This window comes from Silene latifolia, chromosome 2, assembly GCF_048544455.1.
Source record: "Silene latifolia isolate original U9 population chromosome 2, ASM4854445v1, whole genome shotgun sequence".
NCBI lineage: Eukaryota > Viridiplantae > Streptophyta > Magnoliopsida > Caryophyllales > Caryophyllaceae > Silene > Silene latifolia.
The window spans coordinates 132,378,760-132,391,566 of NC_133527.1; positions in this window are offsets into that span (position 1 = coordinate 132,378,760).

Genomic DNA, 12,807 nt, shown 5'->3' on the forward strand with positions numbered 1-12,807 from the left:
CACAAATTGCACTTTAATCTTTCCTTAATTATTGTTCAAGATTTATTATTGGGTAATTGAAGACTATTGAGTTATTATTGGAGAATTGACAACTGTTCATCAATCAATCAAGTTTTCTTCTATTATTCTTTGCTTTCTATTTGATCATCCTAAGTTGGTACAATTTCTCTACTCTTTACTTAACCCTTGTTTATTGTTTTACTCCTTCATCATGTTTAGGCTTGTTAATATGATTGACACCCTTGTTAGCATGTTTTCCATGATCATAAGTGAGTAGTTTCCTAACTGGGGATTAGTGGGGGATTAGGGGAGCTAATCATGGGAAAGATTTATACTTAATGAGATCATATGAATGCTTGCTTATTGTTTTCCAACTTATGCACTTATCATGTTTGATGAAATGCTTGATTGACAACCTAGCATATTTCTCTTATCCTTTCAACAAGACTTGTAAGACATTAACCAACTCAAGGCTTGTTAGACCATGCATATAGTTGATTAGGAAGAATTAAGTCGACTTGTAGGTGTTGTACAGTCTTGACCGACTCGGCTCCGGGACCCAAACCTTCCTAGGACTCATTTATGTTATCTCACCATGAATAGGGAAGACCAAGTTGATTTGTAGGTGTTGTACAGTCTTGACCGACTCGGCTCCGAGACCTAAGTTTCCCCTAGAAATCGTAAGAGATACATGAACTTGATACCAACAATAATAATTGCTTGCATCTACATGATTCATTTATGCTATTCCACTATGATTCCCCTATGATCCCATGATTCCCTAGTATTGTTTATCATTTGTTCACATCCTTGTTTTCTTGCTTGTTTACCTTTCATTGCTTTTATTTGTTTAGAATCATCAACCCAACCAATTGTGACAAACCTAGTACAACTACAATTAGATTGAACAATTTGAGTACCCCCGTCCTTTGGGTTCGACCCCGACTTGCTTGCTATGCTAGTAGTTGGGTATAAATGTGTTTGAGAGCGTGTGACAACAACGTTCATCAAAATGGAGTCGTTGCCGGGGACGATGTTTTGTTATTAAGTTCTTGTTTGTTTATCTATTTTAATTTTGCTTTAACCTTGAGGAACTTGTTCCTCAAGGTTGTTCTTACCATTTTTGTATAGTTTCCTTGATTGTAGTTGTTTCCTTGTCTTAGCTATGATGATGGCTCAATACTTGACACATGGAGTATGTAATGGATCTTTTGAGTATGACTACAATGGGTATGGGGAGTTTGATGAGCAAGTCAACACAAACCTACCTTACAACTCATACAATAAAAGTCCTAACTATTATCCCAACTTTCCCCACCAAAATCACCACACCCAATATCCACAACAACCACCAACCCAAGACTCACTTTACAACCAATTCCAAATGCCACAATATGACCACTTTCACACCCACACACAACAAGAAGATGAGCCAAACTTTGACATTCAAAATGTGGTTCTCCAAATGACGGGAGATCAACAAAATTTCTTCAAACGAGTGCTAGAGAAGAGCCAAAATAAGGACAATGTTCTTCAAAGCATTGCTACCTATGGTGAGGAGTTGGCAATCCGAATTGCCCAAATGAAGGCAATCCAAGCAACCACCCAACTAACCACTCCTCACCAATTATTAAGCATTGACCATGAATGTGAATTTGAGGAAATGACCTTTGATGAAGAAGATGTGAAGTGGGAAGAGCCAATTTCCTTGAGCTCTTGTAAGTATGAAAGTGTGGTATTTGATGAAGAAGACATGAGGTTAAGTAAGCCAAATACTCTTAGCCTTTGTGAGTATGAGGGTGTGACTTTTGATGTGAACATTGAGATGATGGAGGAAGAATTATTAAGAAGAAGTAAAGCCCCTATTTATGATTCATATGGAGAAAGTGATGATGACACATATATGGAAGAAGATGATGAGGGAAAGATAAACTCAAATGATGAATGAAGTTATGGGATTAGCTTGCTTGAGGAACCCATCCTTGAGAAGTTTGAAGATTATTTCAATGAAGAGGAAGAATGCCTCTTCCTTATTGAACATGAGGACCTTCTCACACCCACTATGGAGCCCATGATAGTTGGAGATGACATTATTGACCTTCTCATAAAAATCAAATCGTCATATAAGAATCATTTGGTGGAGAAGCTCAAAGACAAATCTAAGAGGGAGCCCACTTATGAAAACTTGGCACCCATAATCTCAACTCTCAAGACACCCCATCATCAATGCCATGAAAGTTCACCTTCTATCCTTGAAGGGCCGATTGATCAAAACCCCCTATGACGAGAATCTCAAGTTTGCTAGTTACAAGAGCCGGGAAGACCATCACGACAAAGCAAAGGAGAAGGGGAAGGAGTTCAAAGGTAGGTCCCTCATAGGTTGGCCCTACTCTATTTTAAAATGGTTCAAGACTTACTCATACTTACTTGAGGACCATTCACAAGCCTTTGACCAACTCTTGAGAGCATTAAGCTCCATGGATAGTGGAATTTGCTATTTCAACTTAGTTTGGTGGACTTCTATCTCAAACCACCATTTGTAATATATTCTTTCCAAACTTTGCAATGTATCATAATAGTTGTATTGTACATGTACCTTTTAGTCTTAACATAAGAGTTATGAGGGAGAGTTCTTATCTACTCTTTGAGCCAATTTTTCAGGAATGACACGATGTTAAGAAGGGATCACAAAGGGTGCAAGGGAAAAGGCTAAGCTTAAAGCCTTCAAAATCGACAAAAACAGTCCAGGATGCCCGTCCCTATAGCAGGACGCTCGGCCCGTACCTGGATAAAACCAGAAAAGCTTGCTGGACTAAAATCCGCACGAATTTCGCCTGAGACGCCCATCTCAATGTTTGGGTCACCCGGACAGATACCAGGACGCTCGACCTGAGCTCGAGCTCAAAGCAAGAAAATTTACTGGATGGGAATCTGCGCGATTTTTCTTCAGGACGCCCGACCCATACCTTGGGATGCTCGACTCGACATCAGGACGCCCGGGTCACAACAAGAAAAACGCAGGGCTCTATTACTGGACGCCCGAACCCAACCCACAACCCACAACCCGCTCGTCCCATCATCTTTTCTTCGATATATCCGTCTCCCACCATCCCTATTCCCTTATCTTATCAACATTACAACCACATCTCATCATCCTCCTTACAATCTCCATCACAAAAACCCCATCACAATCATCAATCCAAGGTTTTTGATCAAAGTCCCTACCAACCACATCAACCAAGAATGAATCTAAGGAGCAAAATCAAGAAGACCGCCGAGGCCGCACCTAAGCGCCGATGCTACTTCAACCGCCTCGCGGGAGGTGAGGGGCCGAGAAAATGAGATGATATCGGATGTTGCACAACTTGAGCATTTTCCGGAAGTATATTTCGTCAAAGATGAACACCGTCAATGATTTGAGAAATTGCTAGGTGTAAGGCCTATGAACCTACTCAATTCATCGATCTTGATGTGTTAGAAATACTTGGTATAAGGCATTAAATGGAGGTGTTCTTCAATGGTTTGGGTCTTGAGAAAATTTTCTATGCCCATGAGGACACTTACTTGAGCCTCACACTAAAGTTTTTGTGTAGCCTCCGTGTTGTCACTAATCGACGAAAGGATATCGGTATGGAATTCCGTCTTTGCAATAGGGACCAAAGGATAACCTTAGACCATTTTGCGAGAGTCTTTGGTCTTGAGGTGCCAAAGAGTGACACCGACAAGCCCTCCGACCTTATTGTCAATGATAAGTCATAATTATATACATATTTATGCCTCCCCTTAATTGCTTTTGATACGGTTTTCGTGCTAGTTTATATCATATACATGCCTTTTATGTTAGAATGTTGATACTTCCGCTATTTGTTGTTTAATGCATGAATGATGCATTTGAGGAGCAAAGGAATGAAATGGGCATCGCGGAGTAGGCATGAAGGAATACACGAAGCATGGCACGGGAATCCATAAGAATGAAGGAAGAGAAGTTAAGAAGAAAACACGAAGAAAGGAGCTGAAAAGGGACGGTTCCTCGATCAACTAGGCCAAGGCTCGATCAAGGATATTGGTGACTCGATCGAGTACATTGGGGCTCGATCGAGGAACCACTTTATTCTATAATTTCCGCAATTTTCTTTAAATCGGTTATGTTTTATTATAAATACCCAAAACCGTACCCTAGTTTATTTTACGCTTTATTTTCCGTAGCTACAGTAGAATTTACTCTAGAAAACTCTCAAATACTTAGTTTATTTTATTTTATTGTTCTTCCTTCCGGATCTAAGCATTGCTTTATTACGGTATCAATCTTTCTTTAATATTTATTCAACCATTATTGTTCATCTTATTATATTCTTAATTATGCTTTCTTATATGGTTGTTGTTGTTAGTATGAGTAGCTAAGCCTCTAATCTAGGGTGAATAGGAATCTAGGTTGTTAGAAGGGGATTATATTGATGAATTGATAGTTAAATTGCTCTTTGTTGTTGTTCAGTTTGTTGGTTTGAATCTAGGTGATTAGCTTCTGCAGGGTTAATTAATTAGTATTGCATAAACTAGGATTTTCACTGATCGGGTTAAGAATAGTAAAGGCTACGACAACTGAATAGAACTAATTTAATGATAGCGATTGCATGTTAGATTAGATCTAAAGAACATACTAGAATCGACCGATCTTATGACCTTAAACAATATAAATTGCTCTATCAATAAGTCGAGACCCCCGAATAACTACCTGGTGAACCTAAACTCTAGACTTCTTAATATTATTGTTTACAATCTTTATTTACTTGAAATTAGTTATTAGCATACAATCAATCAAAACCCTCATAAATTGGTTACTTTAAGACAATCTAAATATAAACGAACTAGAATAATTACCTCGCCTCCCTGTGGATTCGATCCTGACTTACCGCTAGCTATTTTGTTAGTACTAAGCTAGGATTACTTTGATATAGGTGACACGACTTTAGCCTTATCAAATTTGGCCTTTTGAACAAGTTGAGGTTAACACCCCCTTTCTTGAGGATGAGCCTTATACCCCTTTTGAGGATATACATACTACCTCCACCATTCCCTTAGCCACACCCACTGACAAGGAGGATGCTCTCTTTGAGGATTATGAGAGTAAGAGTGATAAAGAGAGCATCACGATTGAAGACTTGGAGGTTAAGTGGGATGACGAGTTTCTTAAGGAGGAGATTGTGAGCATTGAGTGTGAAGGGGATTATGAGGTACATCCGCTAGATGAACCCATTTTCGAGAAATTTGAGGCACCTTTTTGTGGTGGTGATGAGTTCATTATGCCCACCGATGACATTGACCTCATTTCTTATGTCCCCTTACTTGAAATCATGTATTTTGATGAGGAGTATGATGCTCCTTTACTTGATAAAGCTTGCATGGGTGAGTCGTTTGAAACCCCCCCTCCCTTTTAATTTGGATCATTGTGATGTCTTCCTTTCCGTTTTTGAGAAATTCGTGTTTGAAATGGAAGGGGAGAAGGATGAAGTGACGGGCAAGGAGACTAGTAAAGTCTCCAATGTTGTTGATTGCCCAAGTGGTTTGGAGATTGATCATCCTCCTCCCACAAGGGAGAACATGTTTTACACCATTGAATTTGAAAGTGAGGTGGAGAATGATCAAACTCTTAACGAAAGGAATGAGCTCAAAGATGAGAGCTATCTTGATAAGGGCAAGGCAATGAGTGGCCTTGGCCCTAGATTGTGGGATCCCGGTTAGTTTTGGGACCAAGCTTAGGTTTGGCGGTATCCTTAAAACCGCGCTTCTTGGGAGGCAAACCAAGCTCTTTAATGCATTCTTTTTCTTTTTGATAAATTTTTTTAAAACCTAAAAACATGTTCTTTTCTTTGAAAAAATTTATAAAACCAAAAACATGTATTTAATTTCCGAATTTCCTCCACACATTTATTTCTTTTTGAAACATAGTAAGGGAAGGAAATATCCACCTTGTGTATATTTGTTTATATTTATATATATTAACTTGTTAATTTGGAAAAATTATAAAAAATGCCTAAAAATTGAAAAATTTCAAAAATTCCAAAAATATTGCATTGTTTATTTTATATATATTGCATTTGTCCTAACCTTCTTGATAGGCAACACATGAATCATCGGAGAAGACGCTTGGTAAAAGTCTTCCAATTCTTTCTCCTTTATCCTTCCTTTTCTTTTTGTATATATAAGCATGGAGGAGGACGGGATATGTGATGTGGGTGTTCCCTTTGGGAACCGTTTTGGATATGATTGTGTTGTTGGTGTGCTATTAGGACTAGAACTTATGCGCATTTAGACTAGAAATGTATATATGTGTTCACTCTTGCATTCACATAGCTTGTTCATATATTTAGTTGCATTTCAAACACATTGCATCTTGTTTGTAAATAGTTGCTTAGAAGGTCTAAATGTGGAGGGTATATGTCGCCAATGATGATAATTGTTTTGCCCTTGTCATTCCCCTCTTGATAGCTTGTGCCTTTTGATGACACATGGTTAGGGTTTTTGCTTGCAAAAACCCGGAAGTCTAGCTTAACAACCAAGTTGCGACCACCCTGTGAGACCTTATTAGAACCGAGACTCGACCCAAGACCGACATAGCTACTCAAATGTGAGGTTAGAGCCTCCTTATGGCCGGTCCATCAAACCGGTCCCGCTTAAGTATTTGTGAGTAGTTCTCCTTACGTGGTATGTCATGTCAAAACGCATAAATATGGAGCTCATTCCTCGATTCCGTAGAAGTGTTGATGTGCATATTGAGACGATTTTGTTCAATAAAGTAACCTCACAATAGCCAAATAAGCCTTTGTTATGCCCTTGAGTCACTTTTCCCTTTTGTTAACCCATTTTGAGCCTAAGCCCTGTCATTTCTATTGCCAATTAAATAACTACATACCATAAACAACTCACCTATGTTGAGTAGTTCGTCGTTGTAGTCCATTTTTTAAGAGTATTTGGGTTGGAAATTTTGACTCTCCTTGAGGTGTATGATCTTAATGCCACATCAGTGAAATTGTGCTTCAGGTTTGGCTCATTTTGCAAGAATAAGAGGTGAACAAGTCATGAAAATGCAAGAAATAAAATCAAAAAAAAAAAAATGAAATGGAAAACAAAAAGAAAAGAATGTTGTATTTGTGTTCAATAAAGGGTTGATGTATTTGCAATTGAGTCTTGTTTTGAAAAGAATGAAATGAATGATTTTTGAGACCTTATTTCCTTTCTCTTTGAGAGATGATGCAGCTGAGTGGTTACGGGACTTAGACATGGAGAGCGACGCAATTACTAATTGGACTTCTCTAGCTCTTGCATTCTACAAAAGGTATTTTCCACCACAAAAGACAAATGCTCTTAGAAGTCAGATTACAAGTTTTAAGCAAGGTCCCACCGAAGATTTTAATGAAGCTTGGATTCGTTTCAAATGACTAGTTCAGTCCGTTCCCCACCATGGTTTCGAAATTTGGTTCCTTTGCAACCAATTTTACAACGGGTTGTATGATGATCATAGAGCCTTGCTTGATTCAGCTGCTAATGGGAGATTTCAGGATAATACTAATGACGGTAATGCTTGGAAGTTGATTGATTAGATAGCTACTCACACAGCTGAGTATGGTAACCTGATGAGTAGTATTTTGACCGCGTTTAACCCCTCATTTATATCTTTTTCCGACTCGATTTTGCGTGCTTAATTGTTGAATAGCTCATTTTACTATTTAGTTAGTTTTATTATAATAATTGCGAATAATTGTTATTTTCGTAGAATTGCTACTGTTCTTGTGTTACTTATTTTTATAGGACTCGGGTTCATGGATAAAGGAAAGGAAATCGAGAAACAATCGGGTTGATATGGAACTTGGTATAAGATGAATTGGCAAGGTTTAACAAAATTATAAAAGACAAGGTCAAATCTAGACATTGACCTCCCATATTCCTTCACTTCGTTCGTTTCTATTCATCATTCATCTTCACTAATTCAACCATTAACGAACCCACCTTCATCACCATTTCTCGTCACTCATTACCATTAACCAATTTACACCAACTCCTTCGACAAATTCGATTCAATAGAGCCCAGCTCCGCTCCCGTACCTCCGTCTCACCTCAAGTACTGAGCCCAGATTTGAGTCACCACATCAAAAAATTCGCATGACGCCCAACAACCACCATCTCCACCAAAATGTGCCAACAACAACCAGCAACAACTCATCAATCACCATCGTGAGCCACACACGACCACCAGGTACGAGCCACCATGGAACCAACAGCGGCATATCGACGCGGCATCGAAACCGAGCCCAGAGACCACCATACACCAGCTGCTCCTGAAAGCACCAACGTGCTCAACCTTCCTCGACGTCGGCAATCCCAGAGAAGCCCAGCGTTAATCCAACCAGCCACCATTTAGAATAGAAAACAATAGAATAGAATGTAGTTCCTCCCATTTTTCTTCCTTCAATTTTATTTAGGGTTTAATTTAGTCTTTAATTTCATCACAATCAAGTTCAAATCTTTTGTAATCTATTATCAAGATCCATCCTTTAATGTTCATTTCCTCACAAGTTTGGTATATTTCTCTTATTCCTTCTCTTATTATTGTTATTTTAATTTATTAGTTCATATTTAATTAGATGGTTAATTTTATTAAAGTTTGAGTCTTTTTAATTTAGTTATATTTAATTTTTATGTTATTGTTTTTAGTTTGTTTAATTAGTGTAGTTCTTATCTTTATTAGTTTAGTCTCTTATTAATTCATGTTATCTTTTTTTATAATTTTAATTATGTTTATTATTGTTGTTATTGTATTATTTGTGTTGCTTGTGTTAAACATGTTTGAGTAGATTAATACTAGGGTTTAGGGGAAACTCTTGTGGGATTAATGGTTGGATTTGAGTCATGATTGAATGCTAAATGTTTATGGGCAACTTGTCTTTAATCTCATGCATACCAAGTGTTTATATAAATGCTTAAGTGAGAATTTGAGTCTTCTACCCTCCTTATTGGTTATCCTTTGAAGCGAGAGCTTGGGAATGGCTAGTAAATTGCTTGTTTTTATTAGGAACCGATCTAACAAAGGGCGAAAGCTCGCTAGATCTGACCTAAGGGGTCTCTTAGACCGAGAGGTCAAGACTCTCCCTAGACAACTACCCATATTTTTATGCTTCTTTTGGTATTGTTTATAGTTGGATGTTTGCCTCTTATGTTGTGCTTTGAACATGTGTGGGATTGCTTGAGCGAGAGTTCAACTCTCCTTGTGTTTGGTTTGACTTGCTTGCAGCGAGAGTCGGGCTTAGTTGGACCGTACTAGATAGGTGGGTTGGGGTTAGTTAGGGCAAGAGTTCAACTAGACTTGACCCAAGGATCGTCTCATATCGAGAGATAGGGACACACCTAGACTTCACCCTTCATTATAACCTCTACATTGACTTAGACTCGACCCCTCCTACTTGGGTGACCCCGACACCCTAGTCCTTCTTCTCATTGTGCTTACTTTACTTGTTTATTTGCTTCTTCATTTATTTCATGTTCTTAGCTTAGATATTTAGCATAGATAATCTCTTTAATTTTATTGACCGACTAGACTAAAACGAAGATTGAGACTTATAAATCATTTCTAACACACCATCTCTGTGGATCGACCTCCTTACCCTACTACATTCATTGGTTTGGTATTGAGTTTATAAATTATGTTTGCATATCGAGGAGTACGACAAACTCGGTATCATAACCCCAGAGGAAGTAAGAGAGGAAGTGGTTCGGATAATCTTATTTCCGCACAGCTAGAGACTCTAACGGCTCAAATGGCTGAATTGAAGACTACTCAGTCTTTGAGTAATAAGGAAGAGACGGTTCACATGGTTTAACAAGAAGTGTCCTGCGAGAGATGTGGGATAGATGGCCACACTGCGGCCAAGTGTATGAGTACATTGAGCAAGTTCATGTCTTCCAATCTTTTAAGCAAGGAATTCCTTATTCCAACCACAAAGTAATTTTGTTCGGCAAAATCAAGGAGGTTTTCAACAAATGCAACCTCCTCCTCAAGCTCCAAGTAATGAGATGTCGGAATTGAAAGCTCTATTGCAACAAACTTTGATGATTCAACAAAATCAAACGGCTCAAATCTCCGAACTTATGGCTCACAATAAGATTTTGGATACTCAAGTTGCTCAAATGGCGGCTCAAAATCCTTCAAAACAGTCCGACAATCTTCCTCCTCAAGGTAAGCAAGCACATGAGCAAGTTAATGCTATTTATTTGAGGAGCGGTACCACTTATCAAAGTCCGGATGTGCCCATTGTTGAAGATGAGGTCCCTTACATACATCCTAAGGGATTGGGTAACTTGGAATTGAGTGATGACGAGAAAGAATTAAGCAAAGATAAAACACGGGATAAGCAAAAAAGCGAGAACTGCAGAGGATCCTAGATCGAGCCCAACTAGGCTTGATCGAGGAACCAAGCTGCTCGATCGAGTACACCATAGGCTCGATCGAGTACACCCCTTCTGGCAGTGATTTTTCGCGTGTTTCAGCTATGGAATTGGACAAAAATAGGTTCCTCGATCGAGTGACCACTGGACTTGATCGAGGCACCCCTGGAACTGACAATGATGCTTCTAAATGTACTCCTAATGCAAAAGAAGCCGAGCTAATAACAATTTAACTACCTTTTCCTCAAAGATTGCAAAAGTTAAACTCGAACAACAATTTGGAGGTTCATGGAGGTAGTGAAGAATCTTCAAGTAATAGTGCCATTTACTGAGTTGGTCACTCAAGTGCCGGTGTATGCTAAGTTTTTGAGATAAATTTTGTCAAAGAAGCGGTCTTTTGATGAAGTGGAGACTGTCGCGTTCACTCATGAATGCTACGCCGCATTACAAGCCAATTCTCCATCTAAGCTTAAGGATCCAGGGAGTTTTTCTATTCCTTATACTATAGGCCCTTTAACTATTGACAATGCTTTATGTGATTTAGGAGCGAGCGTCAGTGTCATGCCGTATAATATTTGCAACCAATTAAACATGACTAAGCTTAAATGTACTAACATGACTATTCAATTGGCTGACATGTCTATTAAGCACCCTATGGGTATCCTAGAAGATATGCCAGTTAAAATAGGGAAATTTTTAATTCTAGTCGACTTTGTGGTGATAGATATAGCTGAAGATTCTCGTGTTCCTATTATTATAGGACGACCATTCTTGCATATAGCAGGGGCGGTTATAGATGTTAGGCATGGGAGTCTTACGTTCAACATTGGAGATGATACTATCACTTTTGGTCTTGACAAAGCATCACGTCCTCCTGATTTAAAAGCTTCTTGTCATATGATTAATGCTCTTGATCCTACTCATGACTCCTTTGCTTATTGTTTTGACAGGAATCCATCTGACGCCCCTGCTGTTGCGTCATATCCATGGAGCAAGGAAGTTGATGAGATAGAGAAATTGATATATGGAAATGAACTTCCTCCTGAGCCAATTTATAACTATGATGAGAATGATGACATAGAAGCCGAATTGGATGCATTGGAAGCTGAGATTTTCAGAGAGGAGCCAGTCCAAGTTTTTGATGAAACTCCTATGGCGGATGAAGTGCCCTATCTCCTACCAAGTGATGATGACTTGAAGAATGATGAACATTGCTCATCTTTTATATTAATTTTGAGTTTGATGAGCAAGAACTTTATTTGTCATTTATTTTCTTTTGGACTCTTTATTGGTGCTACTTATGCTTGTGTGTAGCACATGCGCTACTTTTTAATTTACTGTTACGAGCTTTAAGTTGTATTGATTGTGATTTGTGTGCGCATTTGTTTTAAATACAGATATGTGCTCGCCAGTTGGTTCCTTGATCGAGTGTCATGGGGCTCGATCGAGTACCTAAGTGTTTTTGGGTTTATTTCGTGGCCTGACGATGATAGGATTTGCGCGATTGATATTTTCCCCTATTTTTGCAGCTGGTTTGGGGGAACTCCTACGCTCTTACCCGGTATTCTCTTCCCTTGTACCTTCTTTTCTTGTATTATCTATTTCTTTTCTATTCCTTTTGTTAGATGTGTCCTTTAGGTTGCTGAAGTTTTTTGTGTGATTGCTATGTTGTAGGCGTCACAATGAGGACACTGTGACATTCAGGTTTGGGGAAGGATATTTATTTATGTTGTGTGATTTATTTTTGTTGTGTGCATTGATGCGTGTCCAAAATATGATGTTTCACACTTTATTCTACACGCATTTCAGAGCTCAAATGTGCAATATATGCCATTATTTCCCTATTTTCCTCTACTTTCGTGTTTTTGTCTATTATTGCAGAAATATGAAGAATTGAGCGGAAATCGAGCCAAATCCGTCCCCAAGTAATTGACATTGCATTTGACATGAAGTATTGACTCGAGGAATGAGCTTGGTGCGCGTTTCAAGGCCTAAAGATAGCAAAAGCATGGGTGCGTACGAGTTTAACAAGCGAAGAAGTGCTTCTCGAAATTGCAGGCTGCTTCAGATGGCTATATCTCGAGTTCTAGAGCTGATAATCCAGTGATTCCAATTGGAGGTGAAAGCTTATCCTCTTAGCTTTCCAACGCCGCATAGAACGCCTGATTTGACCAAGGAACGAAGAAATGGCAGCTGTTTTAAGATCGGTGCGCGCTGCAGAATTCGTCAGAATGCATTACTGTACAGCATCCTTGGTCGATCGACTGATGCTTATGGTCGATCGACCAGAGCACGAGATCAGAAGCTACTGTTCAGTATAGGTTGGTCGATCGACTGAGCAACATGGTCGATCGACCACTCCACGAGCTG